This window comes from Spea bombifrons, chromosome 4 (genome assembly GCF_027358695.1).
Source record: "Spea bombifrons isolate aSpeBom1 chromosome 4, aSpeBom1.2.pri, whole genome shotgun sequence".
In the NCBI taxonomy this organism is placed as follows: domain Eukaryota; kingdom Metazoa; phylum Chordata; class Amphibia; order Anura; family Pelobatidae; genus Spea; species Spea bombifrons.
Window position 1 is genome coordinate 32172623 of NC_071090.1, and position 19295 is coordinate 32191917.

Genomic DNA, 19295 nt, shown 5'->3' on the forward strand with positions numbered 1-19295 from the left:
TTGCCGCTCATGAAACCATATTTGTAAATCCCGAAAATATATTTTCGAGCATCAGTTGGCCGGGGATTCTCTATAGTAAGGGTGTATCGTTGGTTATCACCAGTTCCGGTGGATATGAGAGTCATTCGTGAGAGCAATGATTTACCATATTGATCTTTGAGGGCTAGGGCTTCAGGGGGCTTATATCCCCATTTGGTTCCTGAATTAGTTATAACAGAGCCCCAATACCTGCAGTCGTCCCCCCATTTCCCTCCAACATAGCATATGTACCCAACACATTCTCCTATTTGAACATCACAATACCCGGGGTCAAAATTGTCGGTGGTATCCCCTTCTTGTGTCATCACCCCGGTATATACATTGGTGTAGCGTTTAGAAACACAATCTATAATGTGACAAAATTGGAATGAGTATGTGGCTACTGTTGTGCTACTGGAGTTGTACCAAAAAGTGGGAGGACCTGCTTGTTTTGCATCTCTTGTAATGGCTACCCGACCCCCCTGGTGACTGATAGCTTGGGCTGGTTTTCCCCATGTATGTTGGAAAATGAATGATAATAATAGTGGGATGCCCACTCTTTTGCAAAGGATATGCATTCTAGGAGTCATTGATTGGAGGATCGTATCCTTTGACTCTCTTGCAATGCGATGCGTGTATCCACGTGGGTTTCCCTTCAACTTTTATTGAGGTAGGAGTCGTTAGTAGCACTTGAAAAGGGCCCTCGAATCTCGGTTCCAAAGTAGATCGGACGTGTTTCTTCACGACCACCCACTATCCAGGCAATAGAGAGTGAGTACCTTCGAGGATATTGGTATCTGGAATAGAAGAGAAAACTTGGGTATATATATTAGATAATTGAGTAGTCAAAGCAATAACATATTTTGCCATTGTTTCATAATTCATTTGCAACTGTTGTGGGAAGTATTGTCCTAACCTAGGGCTACTTCCAAAAAGTATTTCGTGTGGGGTCAGTTTGTGTGACGCCTTTGGCGTATGTCTGATAGCAAAAAGTACGATGGGTAGGCACTGTACCCAATTTAGACCAGTCTCTTGTGTCATTTTCAATATCTTTGATTTGATTATGCCATTTAATCTTTCCACTTTCCCGCTACTCTGCGGTCTGTAGGGAGTATGGAAAGCAAGATGTGAACCTATGATTTTCCACACTTCTTGAGTGACGTTTGCCGTAAATGCAGGTCCCTGATCACTTTCTATGACTTCTGGGACACCGAACCGGCAAATGAGTTCCTGAATAAGCTTCTTTGCGGTAGTGGGTGCGGTTTGGTTTCGTACTGGATAGGCTTCTGGCCATCCGGAAAACACATCTACCACTACCAGTACATATTGAAATGTCTGACACATCGGCATTTGAATATGGTCAATTTGAATCCGTTGGAAAGGGTATTGAGCATTCGGTAAACATTTGGATGGTGTAGGTTCTGTCCTTCCGGTATTGCACTGAGCACAGATTAAACATGATTCGGTGGTTCGTGCTAGCATTGGGGTGATTCCTGGTGCGATCCAGATTTTGTCGATAATCTCCTTCATAATGGTTTTAGACTGATGCGTCGGTCCATGAGCTAGTGATGCGACTAAAGGATATAAAGTCCGGGGTAAACAAAGATATTGGCCTCTGGCCCAGGCTCCCCGCTCATCCTCGGATGCTCCTTCTTGTATCCATTGATTTTGTTCCTTGGTTGAAGCTTGTTGTTGTAATTGAATTAAAATATCCCCGTCTAATTCCATTGGTGCTTTCTTGGTCACCGTCATTAAAGGGACCACTGAGTCTTCATCGAGAGCTGCTTGCTTGGCTGCACTATCTGCTAAGGCATTTCCTTTTGCTTCCATAGTGTCAGCCCGTGAGTGTGCCTTGACTTTGATCACTGCAACTTGTTTCGGGAGTAGGGCCGCAGTCATCAAAGCTTCAACTGCTTTCCCGTTCTTGATTGGAGTCCCTGCTGCGGTGATATAATCTCTTGCCTTCCAGATGACTCCAAAATCATGTACAACTCCAAAGGCGTACCTGGAATCCGTATAGATATTCGCGGTAGAATCTTTAGCCATAATGCAGGCCTCGGTGAGGGCAGCTAGTTCAGCCTCCTGAGCCGACTGATCCGGTCGTAGAGCTTTTGCACAGAGTACAGTCGTGTCAGTCGTAACCGCCATTCCCGTATGGAAATGACCCTTGTCATCGGCATATCTGGAGCCGTCCACAAATAGGGTCCATTCTGGGTTTGAGAGTGGGGTATCCTGTATATTCGGAGGCGAACCGACTTCCGCTTGCATCATGGTCAGACAATCATGTGGATCGTCCTCGGGTGGTACATCTGGAAAATCGACATTTGATGACTGTGTATGCCACAATAGCTGTTCCTGAAGATCTTCTTCTGTGGCTAGATCAATAAAATCCGTAGACGGAATATCAGTATACTCCCCCCTTGGAAGTGGAAGGAGGGCAGCCGGATTGAGAACATTGCATCGTTGAATAGTAACATTGTCGGGCAACAACAGACTCCCTTGGAGACGAAGATGACGCTGAGCAGTGAGATGTCTGGGTTGAGTCTGTTGTAAAATAGCTGAGATGTCATGTGGAGCTAGAATTGTCAAGGGATGTCCGAGGACAATATCTGAAGTGACGTCCAGAAGACAGCTGGCAGCGTGAATAGCCCTTACACAGGAAGGTGTCGCGCGAGCAACTGGGTCCAATCGTTTGGAGTAGAATCCGAGGGGACGATGTCGACCACCGTGCATCTGAGTGAGAACACCTGTGGCATGGCCTTGCCGTTCCATAACATAGAGACGGAACGGCAGAGAATAGTTCGGAATTCCTAAAGCTGGAGATGAGGCAATCATTTGTTGTAGAGCGTCGAATGAGTCCAGTGCCTCTGGTGTTAAATAAAAAATTGCTGGTAGTTCTCGAGGTATACAGTCATAGAGTGGTTGCATTAGCACAGAAGCGTCGGGAATCCAGGGACGACAGTATGAAATGAGACCCAGAAAGGTCTGTAGCTGATGTGGAGTTTCTGGCGGAGCCAACTCCAGGATGGCCTTTTTTCGTGCCATTGTAAGGTGTTTACGGCCTTTGGTAATACAGTGTCCCAGAAAAATCACTTTTTGAAGGCATAACTGTAGTTTCGATTTGGAGACCTTACAGCCAGCTGTAGCTAGAAAATAGAGTAGGTCCAGGGTAGTTTCTTGACACGTGGATGGGTCTGGAGCACAAAGAAGTAGGTCATCCACGTATTGCAGGAGCTCAACTTCCGGGTGAGCGTCTTGCCATGAAGAAAGCACAGAAGACATAGCTTTGCTGAAACTGGACGGGCTGTTTTGAGCTCCTTGTGGCATCACCGTCCAGGTGTATTGCCGACCAGCATGTGTGAATGCAAAAAGATATTGACACGAAGGGTGTAATGGAATGGAGAAAAAGGCATTAGCAAGATCAATTACAGTGAACCAGGATGCCGTAGGTGGAATACTGGATAGAAGAGTATGTGGATTTGGCACAATAGGGGTATCCAGAACCGTGGCTTCGTTGACAGCGCGTAAATCTTGTACCATCCTGTACACTGGAGGTTGGCCTTTTATCTGCTTCTTTTTGACTGGATACAGTGGAGTATTGCAAGGAGAAGTAGTAGGTATTATTGCACCGGATTCTAGGAGTGCAGCTACTTGAATAGATATTGCATCTAGTTGGGCCACTGATAAAGGATATTGGGCCTTGTATGGAAGAACATTAGGATCCTTAAGCACAACTTGTACCGGTGGGACATTGAGACGTCCAATGTCCATAGGTCCAGAGGCCCATAGGGTAGCTGGAAGATGGTCTAGCATGGTATTCAAAGAATTAAATAGATTATCCCAGGTTTCGGCACCAGGATCATGTACTACTGCCATAAACATACAGGTTTCTTCAGGGGCAAGAGCAGTGTTGAGAGTGACAGTTCCTTTGTCAGTGAAGGTAATATTGGCTTGGATTTTGCTGAGAAAATCCGCTCCTAGAAGATTGAAAGGGCAAGTGGCACTGACCACAAATTGAGCTAGAGTAGATGAAGGCAGATGTATTGAAGAGCTTGTGACGGGTAAGGGGCGTGTGAGTGGGTTGTGTTGAACCACGCCTTCTAACCCACTACAGGGGAGTTGTATATCAGATAGCCAGGATGGTAATGCATCCGTCTCACAAAGCACGCTACGAGCAGCGCCAGTGTCAACAAGAAATGAGCAAGGTTTTCCGGCTACATCAAGAGTGATCTTAGGGGAAGGGCCGGAAGGAGGGGCGGAGACGGCCATGCAAATAGAGTCCCCCTCCTCCATTTGCTCGCCTATTTCCTATGGCTGAGGAGGAGGAGGTGGAGGAAGAGTGTTCTGGTTCTGGTTTTGGTTCTGGGCTTGATAAGCGGCCCACAGATGGCGACTACGGCATACTCTTTTAAGATGACCGACTTTTCCGCATCCAAAACATTTACGAGGTTGTCGCTGTCTGTCCGTGGCTTCATTAGTGGCGTCGGCTCCGGTCATTACCGCCATGATGGCGGACTTTTTCTTGCTGTTTCCTGCCTCCAATCCTTTAGCAACCTGTATAAGGACTTCAAGATCCATTGACCTCCATTCCGGGCGGCAGGTAGTGAGTACTTTGTTGAGATCAGAATGGAGGCCGTCTACAAAGGCACGACCCAACATACGAATATGTGCCACTTCTTGGAGTGAGAATCCTAGATCACGAAAATGTCGTTTGATTCTGTAGGCATATTTCTCCACTGACTCTCCTTTTTCTTGAGTTATATCCTGTAGAGATACTGTTTGTTCGGACAATCTGTCCTTCGCCCAGATTTCCAATTGCTTGATAAACTGTTGACCTGATTCAGTGGATCTGGGATCGCAAGGTAGATAAGATGGGTCTCGTATAATTTGGTTGAGAATAAGATCTGCGTAGTCTCCTGCTTTGGCTTGGACAATACTAACAAGGTCAGACCAGGTACATCCATAGGTAGTCCAGGCCTGTGAAACTTTTCGATAAAATGGCATTGGATGTGTATCAGGTTCAGGGAGATCTTTGACGATTGTATACAGTTGTTGCGGATTGAATGCTACATACTTGGAACGCGGCTCCGTGGAAGCGAGACCATCTCGTGGAGTAGCATTTTCTGTGGCGAGTCGGGTGGCTTGTACTATAGCTGCAGACATAATTTCAGCGAATTGAGAAGAAAACGGATTATTGGGATTTGTATTCCCCATGGATGGTGGCTGAGGGGCTGACGTACTTGAGGGCTGTTCGGTATCAGATTGTCGAGTATATCTTATACGGCGATGGCCTATAGGAGAACGTACAAAAGGTAAGCTCTGGTAAATACTTTGGGATTCCTCCCCCTCCTCTGAGCCCTCTTCTTCTGATAGACTGTCATGAGTGCCTATTTCTTCATCAGTGAAAATAGGTTGGTGCTTAGGCCTAGCTCCCATCTCCTCAGCATGGAGAACAGGTGGGTCAAAACCCACCAAGGGGGACTGTGTGTGTTTGGGCTTAGTTCTTCTTTGGGGTTTAGTTATTGGTTTCGGTCTAGGTAACCTTTTTCCCTTTTTAAGTATCATACTGCTGTCGGCATCGGATTGGGTTGGGGCAGCTGTTGCGCCCTCGGTCGTATCTATTTCCTCCCCTTCTGGACTGTCGCCTGGGCCCATCATCATTAACGGGACAGTAGTGCTGGGTGTAGGTACCGGGGGTGTAACTACGGGAGGAGTGGGTGGAAATAGTACTGTTTGAGGTTTTTCTAGTGTTTTGCCTTCCTGGAGTAGTAGGCCTTCCTCAGCCTGGTGTTGGGCCGGAAGCATAACAGCACTAGTAGATATATTTTCCTTCTTTGTTTCCTCACCGCTTGCCATTATCATGATTGGGACCATATGTCTGGGTGCTGTAATCTGGGTAGGTAATACAAATGTGCCATCCGGATTAACTACTGGGTACAATGACACTGTGGGAATAGACATAGAAGATAACGGAGCTGGAGGTAGGCCAGAATTTTGGGCGTTGTCAGTTAACAAAGATGGCCTCGATGCCTGTACCGGATTTAACATGGAAGGCGGGGCAGGCAATTGGTGGGGATTTTCCACTGAAGACAGTTGGTGAAGTGCGTCACAAGATGGCGCTGGTGTCTGTGTCAGACACGACACAGTAGCCGGAGTAGACGGGGGGCGGGGGGCCTCACAGTACAGACAAGAGCGACGGCTTCCTGACGTCATTGCATTACAGGCTGGGCAGCTCCACCCCTTGTCCGACGACTCGGCGCCATTATAGAGCTGTGGCGTATAAGACATTGGAATTTTACACAGATATCTTGAGTGCTTTTCATCATACATTTCTTCGCCATCTAACGATTTAAATTCTTTGCTACAATCTAGCCAGATTTTAACAGTATCTTTCAATCCGTCGTCGTCTAATTTTCCTGCTTTTTCATTTAGGAGGTTTTGCCAGGTGCAAATTGATAAGGTTCCTCCTCTGGGTACTTTATATCGTTTTTCCAACTTAGATAATTGCTTAATGTATCTTTTCCCTCGTCTGTCAGCAACTAATTGGGAGGGAGTACAGAACCCACTTGGAACGCTGTTATCGTTCCCCATTCCGCAGCGGTATCGTAACCTTGTCCGCAACCGTCCGAAACCTTCTGATACGAGCGAGGCACACACACACTGTAGTAATATTATGCACTGGGGACAGGCGACTGGGCTGTCCAAAATAGTGTTAGTCTTACGGCACCGTCTATATTATATCTATATTATTATCCTATATTATAGATATTTCCCATTATTGTTGCGGGTATATAGAGTTGTTTTATTGTGAGTTTCATTTGTTATTTTTTTTTCTTCAGCCGTTTTTGGATATCGTTCTGTATATCGTCAAGCTGACAAATGCTTTTGGCGTTCAGGTATGTTTTTGTGTGACTAGGGCTTCTTTAACAACACAAGTCACAAATATTGATGAATTACATCTATTGTGCAAAGAGCAGAGGGCCAAAATCCCGGTCAGATTGAACAGATTTGACTGTGGTTATTACTGCTGTGGTCATCATGATATAACCAGGTCCCACCCCCCCCCCATGTTATCTGAATTTTTCATAATGTAGAAAATCAGCCAGGACAAATCATTCTTCACATGCTGATATATTTTGTTTTTTAGTTGCATCCAAGTCAAAGCCTCAATATTATACGCACATGGATTACTTTTAAGAGTTTATGGTAGATGTTTGTTTTTTTTTATGGTATATTGATTATTTTTTTATTCTTTCAAGTAACCTTTTAATATATTGTATTAATATTATATAATATTATCTAAAGGGCTCCATTTTGCTAGTAACTGGCTTTCACTCAAGGCAGTCTGTTGTGCAATGGTGTGGGGCATCCGGCTTTATTAGAGCATAAATCTCCATGGGGCTTCCAAGAGATGCAACATTACAATGTGAACATGGTGGTTTTTGGCTACTCACACCAGACAGGAGACCATCAGAAAATGTTACTGGTAAGAATTATTTGCATGTCATACTTTAGTAATATTTTTACGTTTGCTATAGAAGATGGTGACAGTTATTATTATTATTTACTGTGGGATATAGGTAGGCTGAGGCAGTGGGAGACACTCTGTATGCCTGGGTCTCTCAGATGGCTTCATCTGCATATAGCTGTGTAAAAAGTAGACTGTTTATTGATTTTAAGTGGTCAGTGTCTATGCTGGCATTTAATGTCTGTGGTGTGCTTTTTGATTATTGCAGATCTAGAGACTGTGGTTGGTTACCTGGTTGTCAGCAGTCCGTTCCTCACCCCTAACCACCCCGCGTGGACTGAGCTGAGCTCCTTGAGGTGAGTGAAATAATGGTGGGATAAACGATGATATACTCTGCAGCCGGGCATGTTCTTAATGTTTAATGCTTTGCCTTGAAGGATTATTACCAGAGTGGAAGAATGCTGCTGAGGATGTCTCAGGCATTGGGACGAATCGTCCTCACAGGACGGGAAATGACAATATCTTACATAGAGACCATATGACTTTGGGAACGTTACGGGACCAAGTCATTTACCCAGACACTCCAGAACACTGGAAACGTAAAGGTATTCCTGATAAGGCGAGAAAAATGGTCCGGTATGTTGAAACTTCTCTTCTAATTTTCTTACACACTGAAATGACTTGCTTAGCTGTATTTAGTTAAGTGGCTTAACTACTCATCTTTGTTTTATATTCACTCCCTAGGTATTGAAGGAATACCTTGACAATGTGCAGCTGGGTTAGATTTTGGAACGTGAAGGCGGCTGGGACAGTGTTCAAGACTGGATGTACTGAGTGGGGGCGAAAAGCAGAGGATGGCAGTACGTATTTGATCTTGGTTTTAATTTACAGACTACAGAATTCTGATTTTCTAGCATTGTATATGTGTCAATTTATAGGCTGAGCTGGTGTGTTCAGTGGATGAGACACACTGCGATACTAGGATTACAGAGGAATTGGATTTAACTTTCAATATTCTGTTTTTGACCGCTAATAAATCCATCCAACTATCTCCAATTTGTACTTGCTCAACAATGAAATGAAATGGGGAAAAAAAAACATAGTAACACTTTATAATAGAAGCAAGTCTATAATAAAAGCAAGTCTGGGTAATCTAACTTCAAATTCACATTTTCTGAAATTAGTATTTTTCACTGTGGCTATGCTAAATCAGTCACTTTGGATTATTGACTTTGATTACGATACACAAGAGTCTTACAGCTCTGGCAATAACACCAATGTGCACAAAACTGTAAATATGGACAGTTGAAGATCCCTATGGAACCCTGTGCTAACTAATCGACCAAAGCTTCGCTCCTGTAGTTAATAAAACTAAACACACGGTGCCCAAGCAGTGCAGATTGGGATTCCGCATACGCCCAGAGCTCCTAAACTGAAACATGCTAAGTGAAGGACGGCAGGCAGTTTATAATTGTTTGACGTTTATAAAGAAATGTCATTAGCGCGTGGACCTTATAAATTCTGTGACATTTTCTGCCGTTGACAGAATTTTATCCACAGAAGCCATCCGATCGTGGAAACTTTTTGCTGTCCGTGTGTTCCAAAATCAGTTGCTTAGACGTCGTCTTACACACGCTCCAGATTTTCATACATTGGTCTTCTAATGCCGTCTGTTGTCTCCAGCACGTTGCCTCTTTCAACTGTGAACAAAGCTATTCCAACCTAAGAGGATAAGAAAAGGAAGCACAGTGTCACACAGAAAGTCCCTATGGAAGCACCACGAGGTAAATCTTTTAAACATTTCATGAAAGCACTGCAGAGTCTGCATAATTGTATTTAAAAAAAAAAAAAATCATAATTCCCTTCATCTCTAAAGAAAATGCTATGAAAAGGGCTCCTAGCCTGAAAAGAAATGGTAGACCATGCGTTTATTCAAGACATTGTGTATCTTCATTAACCTTCTAGACAGATACACCTGTTGACCACACTACAACTTCTACTACTACCACTACTTGGAGACTTAATGTGCCCCTTTTGCTAAACCCGCATTTATAGTTCTTTACACTAAATACGTATATGTAACTATGCTTAGGCATTAAATAAGCAAGGCATATATGTTACAAACCCACCTTAAGTGTATACCCTTGGGAGTTATCTTCTCCTTCTCACTGAATCTACATGATTATTCCTCACCATTATGTTACCTTTACGCCGTTGTTCATTTGTAAGGGTGGGTGGGGAGAAGGTTTAGGACATGGATACTGATTAGATAAAGGTGTCCCTGGCTCTCACAGATCTCCGCACAGACCTCAGCTCTATTAACCTTCAGAACTTCAGAACTCAATCAATTTACTCTCTCTCCTATCTCAAACATGACATGCCCTTAACAACGCCACCTCTGTCTATAACTCCACTCTCGCATCTGCTCTCTATCATGTAGCACCAGTTACTACTCGCTCCTCGCGACGTTCACGCTTCCAACCCTGGCACATGACCGTAACCCCAACACCTACGTCGATGTTCCCGCACCGCTCAACGTAGTTGGCGAAAGTCCCCTCATTCCATGTCTGACTTTCTGCGCTATAAATGAATGCTATGTTCCTACTACTCTGCCTTCAATCTCCTCCCTGTCTTACAACCCTAAACGACTCTAATAATGCTTTCAATTCCCTGCTTCAACCGATCCCTACGACCCCTTCCACTAACCTTAATGCATCAGACTTTGCCACATACTTCGATAATAAAATGAAAACTATCAGAGATGACATATCTGCACAGTCACCACCCTGCCCTCATCCTTAGGCTTTCAATACCACCTGTATGCTGATGAAGCCCAGATCTATCTATCCTCCCCTGATCTCTCTCCCTCTGTCTTAGATCGTGTAACTAACTGCCTTGCATCTGTCTCCACCTGGATATCAACATGTTTCTTGAAACTTAACCTCTCCAAAACAGGACTTCTCATCTTCCCGCCTTCCGATGCTAAGACTCCCCCATCAATTTCCCTCATTGTTGATTGCGCCATCATCTCCCAGTCTACTCATGCACACGAGGTCTTGGTGTCACCCTTGACCTCCGACCTTTCGTTCACCCCCCACATTCAGTCTGTCTCCGTCCCCATCTTAAAAAACATTGCCAGCATCCATCCCTCCCTTCCAAACACAGCATGCCACTTAGGCTCTTGTCCATGCCCTGATTGTCTCCCATCTTGATTACTGTAACTCTGTCTAAGCTGGTCTTAACAGCTTCACCGCTCTACAATCCACCAGCTCTCCCCTCTGTCAGTCTCTTCACTGGCTGCCTGTGCGCCTCAGGATTCATTTCAAAATCCTTACTCTTACCTTCAAAGCCCTTCGGTTCCCCTCCCTACATCTCCTCGTTCATCTCTAAATACACTCCACGCCGCTCTCTGCTCATCCAATGATCTCCTTCTCTCCTCTGATTTCTAGCTCTCATGCACGCTTACAAGATTTCTCCAGGGCTGCCCCTATCCTCTGGAATGCCCTCCCCCAGTCTATCAGTCTCTCTCCCTGCCTTCGATCCTTCAAAAAATCCCTCTTCCCCACTTCTTTAAGGCCGCTTATATTGCACATTAACACCCCCCCATATTCCCTTAGCTCACCTCTCCTAGTCTCTCTAATGCAGTACTTACACTAGTGTGGCTGCTCCATCCCTTACAATGGCACTAAATCCCTCTAGATTGTTAACTCCTTTGCGCAGGGACCTCCTCACCTGTTGTTGCTGTAAGTCAATTTGTTATGTTACATACTACTTGCTATGTCCTGTCTACCCGTTGTCCAGCGCTACAGAATCTGATGGTGCTATATAAAACATAAATAATAAGTCTCTTCGCCTATCACATTGTGCATTATACAGGGCCAGCTCAGCCCTTGAGGCTGGACAAACCGGCAAACTGAATTGTAAAGCGAGAGCTGAAACCCCAACCCTTGCCAATGCGAGTGAGTGGGCGCCTTTCATAGGAATAGGCGGCAGGTACTGAATCATAGTTGGGCCTCATTCTGTGTCCTTGTGGTCAGTGGGACAGTCGATCGCTGTTTAGGGAGAACCTCAACTCTTGTTTGATGAGGCAAAGGCCTCTTCTTACGAGACGTAATTACCTCTGCCAAGAAAGCGTGCTTTGCCTTGCTCATTTTAAGGGGATCCTTATGTTGTAATGCCAGTGCCAGGCTTAAGGCCTGAAGATGGCACAGCCGCACCACCAGTATATGTGCAAATCTGTTTTTTTTGGTGATACACGTGGTGTTTCTAATATTAGAACTACATTTTTATTATTTTGCTCCGTAATATTGAGGTCACTGATTCATGTTTCCCCTCTCTCGCAGTACTACCTCCACATGGACAGCAGAGGAAACAGCAGATAACAGATGACGCCATTGAATTCAGCTCTTAAGTGTTTTATGCTGATAAATATCGGTGTACACTGGAAATCTAAAGTAACTTTTTTTTTTTTTTCCTTGAAGTTTAGTTCCGAAGCGAATGCTATAATTTCTTTTTGGTTTTTTTTTTGACCAAAGAATGGCCGTAGGATCGTAGATGATTGTGTCACTTCTTGTTTTGCACTAGATACCGCTGGCTAGACTAGAGGATCCCCTAAGCACCTGGCTCTGATGGGATACGCTGCATCTGCTGTAACGGTTTTCCTTTTACATTAATCTCCGGTTCAATTTTTTTGCACCTGACTAATCGGTTGAGTAAAATCCCTGAGCGTTGGCACTTGGCCAGTTGACAGGTTCGTATGTCTCACTAGGTGTGCGGGTTGGACTGAATTCATACGTCGTCAGATTTTATACAGTTCCCTGATAAAGATTTACATGTCCTTCCCAGTAAGATTTAAAATCTATTAATTTAAACTAGTAGGATGACTTTTTACATTGTTAAATGGAGCAGTCTCTACTGGAACGTAAACCATGTATTGTAGATATGTGTTTTGGGGGGGTTGAGCAAATCGTGTAACATAGAAATGTGCTTGATGAAGGCATGCACTACGTATGCAATAAATTGAATGTGTGTGAATCCTTCCCCAAAGTCTCTACTCTGTGCTTAATGTCATCCTGGCAAATGATAAACATTCTGGGTAAAGTTTGATCCACAAACTTACTGCATTCGCTGGAACAAATCCGTACGGTTGGCTCTAACCAGCGGCCATAGAAAACTTCCCATGCCATGCGATGTAGAGACTCAGACCTTAAACGGTCCTTGGTCTGTTTTCCCCCCAATTATTGCTAAAACCTTTTGAAGTAACCTGTGTCACCGTGGATATTTATAAGGCATCCAAGGTAATTAAAATGTGCAAAAAATGTTTTTCTCCTGAACACTCCACCACCATATTATACCGGTAAGGAAGCGGGTAGCTGTAAACTTGCATAAATTACATGGATGAAATCCTATGAGGAATGCCCTAGTATACACTCCTACCTTCCCACTGTAATAGGATACTTAATCATTATCCCATGGAAATCTGCAATGAAGTATATGTTGGAAAATCACACAGACGTTTCACAAGTAGTGATTTCTGAAATACCATAAATTATCCAATTTATGTGCTGGGGGGGGGATGACTTCTATGACTGATCGTTAAAGTAGTCTACATAACTGAAATCCAAACATCTGCCACAATTCCTTTTGATCTTCAAATGTATTCAAGTTTCTCTGGTCGGAAAGTTAATAGAGAGATTCAGTGCCTCGTCGGAAATAGATATATTTCAAATGAGCAAATTCCCTGGTCGATTGTAACTTCAAATTACTACGAGTGACCATTGTTGGTGACCCATTAATTTTACTCGCATTTCCTTATGTTCCATACTATGCAATGATGCACTTCTTGTAGTTGGAATCTCACTTACACAATATCCGATTCTAATACTTTGTGGGCAACACATTGATGTATTCCCTTCAAATGTTCCCCGTACCTCCCGCTTATTTAAATAAACAGGTTGTTGTGGGTTAATAATGATAAAAACACAAATTGTCTACACCGCTTGGTGGCTTTAAACCTTCCGATATAATACAAACATAAGGGTTGGATGTGAACGGACACAAAAAAAAAAAAAAACACGTCTGGAGAAGCAGACTGCATGGAAACCGGTACCCTCGTCTGAAGAACTGCTTGCACGCCAGCATCTTAGATCTGCACCTGTGTTCAAAATCACTGTTACTTAAAACGACTTATTACAGCGGCCGCAATGACGGAAGGAATGTAAGTAAGACCATTCCGATACCTTATTATATATTTTTTTAATAACATACTCTTTTTTTTTACTAACCAATAATAACTTCAACTTGATGGCAAATAATACATTACCCGTAGAAACTCATACACCTTATTTATCAAAATACAACCCATGAAGTGGCATGAAGCTGGAGGTATGTATCGGCTACTAGGATACTGTTCTGCTGGCATAAATCACCGGGCTCATCACGCGGGGTGTAATATCACGTCACTGTACACTACATCACTTATCCAAGACGAGAATGCAAGGTATACAGGTCTGCGCTTGAGTAAGTGTCGTGGGGAAGCCTTCCCTATCCATAAATATTTTAACCCCTTAATGACAATTGTCGGTTCTGGCACGTCATGCACTAACATCAGGTTAGTGACAATTGACGTGCCAGGACCGTCATGACTTTAAGCGGGTGCAGAAAGCGATCTACGTTCGCTTTCTGCACCCAAACGGTGTTGCTGTAATGCCTCGACCTCGAGGCATTCAGCAACACCACGATCGGCACTAGGGGCCATGTCTGGCCCCTCCCCGGGGTGTCAACTTCCGCCATACCTTGTATGGCGGCGGACGCCCGTTTTAAAAGCGTTTAGGAGGCGATCAACGATCGCCTCTTAAACTTAAATGGTGTCGCAGGAGGCATTCAGCGACACCAAATACTTACCCCAGGACGGGCTGTGACCGCTCCGGAGAGCGGTCACAGCCGCCGCTGCAAGTGATCTTTGCCATCCGCAAGACGGTGGCCACCCTGTAAAAAAAAAAAAATAAGTAAAAAGCAATCAAGTTGAAAAAATTCGCTAGATGGTCTCCAGACCCTCTAGAGAACTCTGGCTCCACTTGCAGGTTGAATACAGGTACTGCATTCAACCATGCAAGTCAATGGAGCGCATCTTTCTAATCACTGTGATTAGTAAAATTAAATTAAAAATAACAATTAGAAAAAAATAGTTTAAAAAAAAAAAACCAGTAAAATGTAAAAATAATTTCCCACTGATGTCACTATCAGGGGAACCTTCAAGTTAAAAAAAATGTAAAAATAAATAAAATTTATATATGAAAAATATATTTTTGTGAGCAAGTCCTAAAATTGCACATTAGCTTAAAACAATTCTCGAATGGAAAGAGTTAAAATACTGGCATATTAAATGCCCAAATTTATGATTTGATGGGGTAAATTGAATTGGCTGGGTTCAACAATGTCCCAATTAACACGGGGGGAAGGATGGCCACACATCTAATTTCCAATTAGAAAAATGCACGCGTCCCAAATGTGGCCTTTTAGTTCCCCACTGGACTCAGGAGAAGTTGCTGAACACATATTGGGGTGTCGTGTGACAGCGGCATATACCAGGAGCTGTAAATTCATACATAAAGTAGGTGTGTGGGGGGGAAAATACACACAAAAAAATACTACTGCAAACTTGCTGCAAAATGCTGGTGGTAAAATGTGTGCATGCAAAGAGTTAAAATACCAGCATTTAAAACACTCTGGGGTGTCTAGTTTTATTGGGCGCACTGAAATGGCCCGGCTCACCTCTCACCAGCTATTTTCTGTGCATTCTATATCTCCTGACATGTGATATACTTACTGCCCCAGCCCCGACTCTGCGAACAGTGTGTGCGCGTGTGCAAAGTGCTCCACCTGATTTCACACAGCTAACCCGTGGAAAGTGATTGGACTGCAGTGGAGGAGAGCAGCTGCCGCTGCCCCCTAAGGTTAAGTACCCTATTTTTTAAATCTTAATGAATGTGCCACTTTCCATCACCGGATGCCACTACCTGGGAGTTCACCAAGTTGGACAACAAGGAAGGACAGAGAAGGCCTGGGAGACTCCCTGCAATCAATATTCCACTGAACTGTCAAGTGCTGCCTACTGCTTTTTGTGTTTCCCCCACCTCCATTCCATTCCCATCACTATTTTCCTTCACATACCGTGTTCACAATCCTCTTGTTCCTCTTTTCTCTTTCCTCTGTTGTTAGTAAAATCATTATCTCTCTCCAGCCATCTGCAACCCCACACTATGTCTGTAATGCACCATGACTACTTTCTTCTCCCCTTCTCTCATCCCAAGCACTTTTCAACGTCACCTCCCCTCACTCCCGTCTTGGCTACTGTTACTCTGTCTTAGCTGGTCTCCCTCTTAACCGTCTCACCTCTCTACAATCCACCATGAATGCTGCTGCCAGACTCATCTTCCTCTCCCGTCGCTTTACTAACGTCTCTCCCCTCTGTCAGTCTCTTCACTGGCTGCCTGTGCGCTTCAGGATTCATTTCAAAATCCTCACTCTTTCTTTCAAAGCCCTTCACAGCGTTTCCCCTCCCTACATCTCCTCGCTCATCTCTCTAAATACACTTCACACCGGTCCCTCCGCTCATCCAACGATTTCCTTCTACCCTCTCCTCTGATTTCTAGCTCTCATGCACGCTTACGAGATTTCTCCAGGGCTGCTCCTATCCTCTGGAATGCCCTCCCCCGGTCTATCCTTCTCCCCACTGCCTTCGGTCCTTCAAAAGATCCCTCAAGACCCACTTCCTTAAGGACGCTTATAATATTGCACATTAACAACCCCCATATTCCCTTAGCTCATCTCTCCTAGTCCCTCTAATGGAATACTTACACTAGTGTGGCTAGTCTATCCCTTACAATGGCACCTTTTAACTATGGTGTAATACACCCTAAATCCCTCTAGATTGTAAGCTCCTTTGAGCAGGGCTCTCCTCACCTGTTGTTTCTGTAAGTCAATGTGTTATGTTACACGCTACTTGCTATGTCCTGTCTACCCATTGTACAGCGCTCTGGAATTTGATGGTGCGATATAAAACAGTAAATAATAAAAATTCGGTTTTGTAGTCCTTTGCCAACTACGGAGCTGAAGATAAACCCAAACACACAAAACTATTTTATACAGCCATAGTTAGCGCAGTTACTGCAGGTCTTGGACGCCAATCGTATCATATTCCTCTTTTTTTTTTTTTTTTTCCTGGGTCGGGGCGGCATTTCAGACACAAAGCTATTCTGCTGGCTGAAAAATGGTCTAATCGCTATAAGCAACCACAGCAATAATCAGCTGGATCACTCCATTGGGCTTCATGATAAAAAGACTAGAGCTGCAGTTAACCTAATGAAGCTGAGGGTGTTATGTGTTATGTATGTTATAATATAACTGATTAAGCGAAACCAGTTATCAGTTTTCATAATGTTTTCCTCTGATGCAGAAGGAGTCTTTCTGGCATCTTTTCTTTTTTATTTGCTTTTTTCTTCATCTGAAATTTTACTGTTTTGTTGTTTGTTTGTTTTTTGCATGGGTCCTTTCTTGGAGCTTGAACACGAGAAAACATATTTGTCAATTGGCAGAAAAAGAGAGCATTCATCAAATGGTAAGCAATTAATATTTAATCAATCAAAAGACACAGGGGATGGGGAGGAAAAGCCGGCTTTGATGGGCAGTCACGTATTATAGTACCCGCACCACGCCAGAGACAGACTGGGAAAAAGGACTGAAGAGTGGAGAGCATTTCATTTGGTGAACAAAGGGGTAGGCAAAGGGCAAGCGTTGGCTTTATATTGGGTGCTGTCCGACGGTAACACTCGCCAGCACCGCATAATGAAAATGCCTACCTGTACCCTCCTAGCATTATAATCATGCTAAATAGAGACAGCCCTTGGTGGCCCTGGGTTGTTCCTCTCCCTACACAGATCTCCATTACTATTATTACACATTTTATCCTCGCTACACTTAAGGACAGTCTATTCTGTCCTCAACGTGGATCTGAAACCAAAAACGAACTACTGTCTACCTCTCAAATCCCTAAAGTGGGAATTAAGGAGTTAATACATATTATATGTGTTTATCCATAAGTCTCTGCTTCCATTGGAAACTCTGCAGGTTTTTGAATTCCGGACAGCACTGATTCGTATTCAATTTCTTTGTGGTACATGGTGCTAATTAACGCCCAGCAGTAATAGCCGTGTAAGGCCTCACGCATACACCTTACACTTACGGTGCTCATGGCTTCCTTTTTATTGACTTTCAACTCCGTAATCTGACTCTTTATCTGTTGTTAAAAGTCGTGGCAAGAAACCCAATCCTATTTCAGTTATCTGGCTGTAATCATCAACCTGACCGCTGTCCAGTCCTGTTCTCTGGTGACCTGACACCACTCCTGTGTAATTCGCCTGCTACCCTTGCCGAGTGACCGGACTGCGAGTTACCTACAGCCGTTGGTAAGTGACCTCACTACGGACCAAATGTTTTAGAACCCCTTCTGCTCGGTTAAGATAACTACTGCAACCTATTCCTGTTATTTGCTTTTTTAAGGGAACATACATGGAACAAGCATAAAGCCACCTTGAAGCTAAAACAAGACCAAGAACTGTCTCAGGACACACGGGCAGCCTCGATGGACTTCGGCGGTTCTGCTGTGCGGAAACGTTGGGGATCTTCCACATTATCTGCTCTTCTGCCATGTATGTATTGATTTTTTATAATTTATGCTCTAGTAGCACTTTTGTGCATAATAAAGTATTTTGCTTATTTTATTTGAACGCACCTCAATACTGCTGCTGCCATATTCTAAATATTCTGAATTTCCTTGTAACAAGGGAAATGCATGGCTTTCTTGTCACTCATTGGCTGCTTTTTTTTTTTTTTTTTTTTAAGAATGCATTTTAATGCATATTTAACATGATTTTTTGTGAAGCTGTCTGTGACATTATATTTTCCCTTTAAGATAAGCAGTAACAGAACAGTGATATTTATCCATAGTTGTGAGTTTTTGTGTTGCCACCTACCTCTGCCGCATCAGGTGAGAAGAATCGTACGCGCCGAGACCCAGAGGCAATGATCAGGAAATACACACGGGGCTCGAGGCAGGTACTTCTCAAACATGTGTTAAAATATTGCAGTTAGTTAAATGTTTGGGGTCTGCTAGCTGTTTTCATGGAAATTTGTAGCTGTAATATAGCAAAAAGAGTTTTCTAATAATCAATTAGCCTTTTAAACTTAAACTTGAATTAGTGATAACAACGTGTCATCAGACCGCAGGCTGTTTTCTGTATTTCTGATCTGGTTGATATTTTGATGGGCCAAATGTGTATGCGTGTGTGTGTGAATATAATTGCTGTAAAACATAAATACTGTGTATATATACATATACAAACATTAAAGATTAAATGTGTTTTTACCAAGAAAATGTAAAATTATAGAATCCAATTACAGGACTATGTGAAACCTGTGCTGACAGCTGTGTGTTAAGAAAAGAATCTGCTACCATGCTGCTGCAGATCATCTTCATCAATGAAATGATCTGTCTCAATCTTTCATCAGCTAAAAAGTCGGGGTCAGGTCCGTTGTGCGCATGCGCGGGCTTCCAGTTTGGCGCATGCGCAGTAGGGAGACGGCCACTTCCGGGTTTGGTCGACTTCCGGTTTAGTCCGGCCCGTTGTGCGCATGCGCGAACTTCCGGTTTCGCGCATGCGCAGTAGGTGGATGCCCCACTTCCGGTTTGGCGCTGACTTCCGGTTTAGGGTCAGGTCCGTTCTGCGCATGCGCTGACTTCCGATTTCGC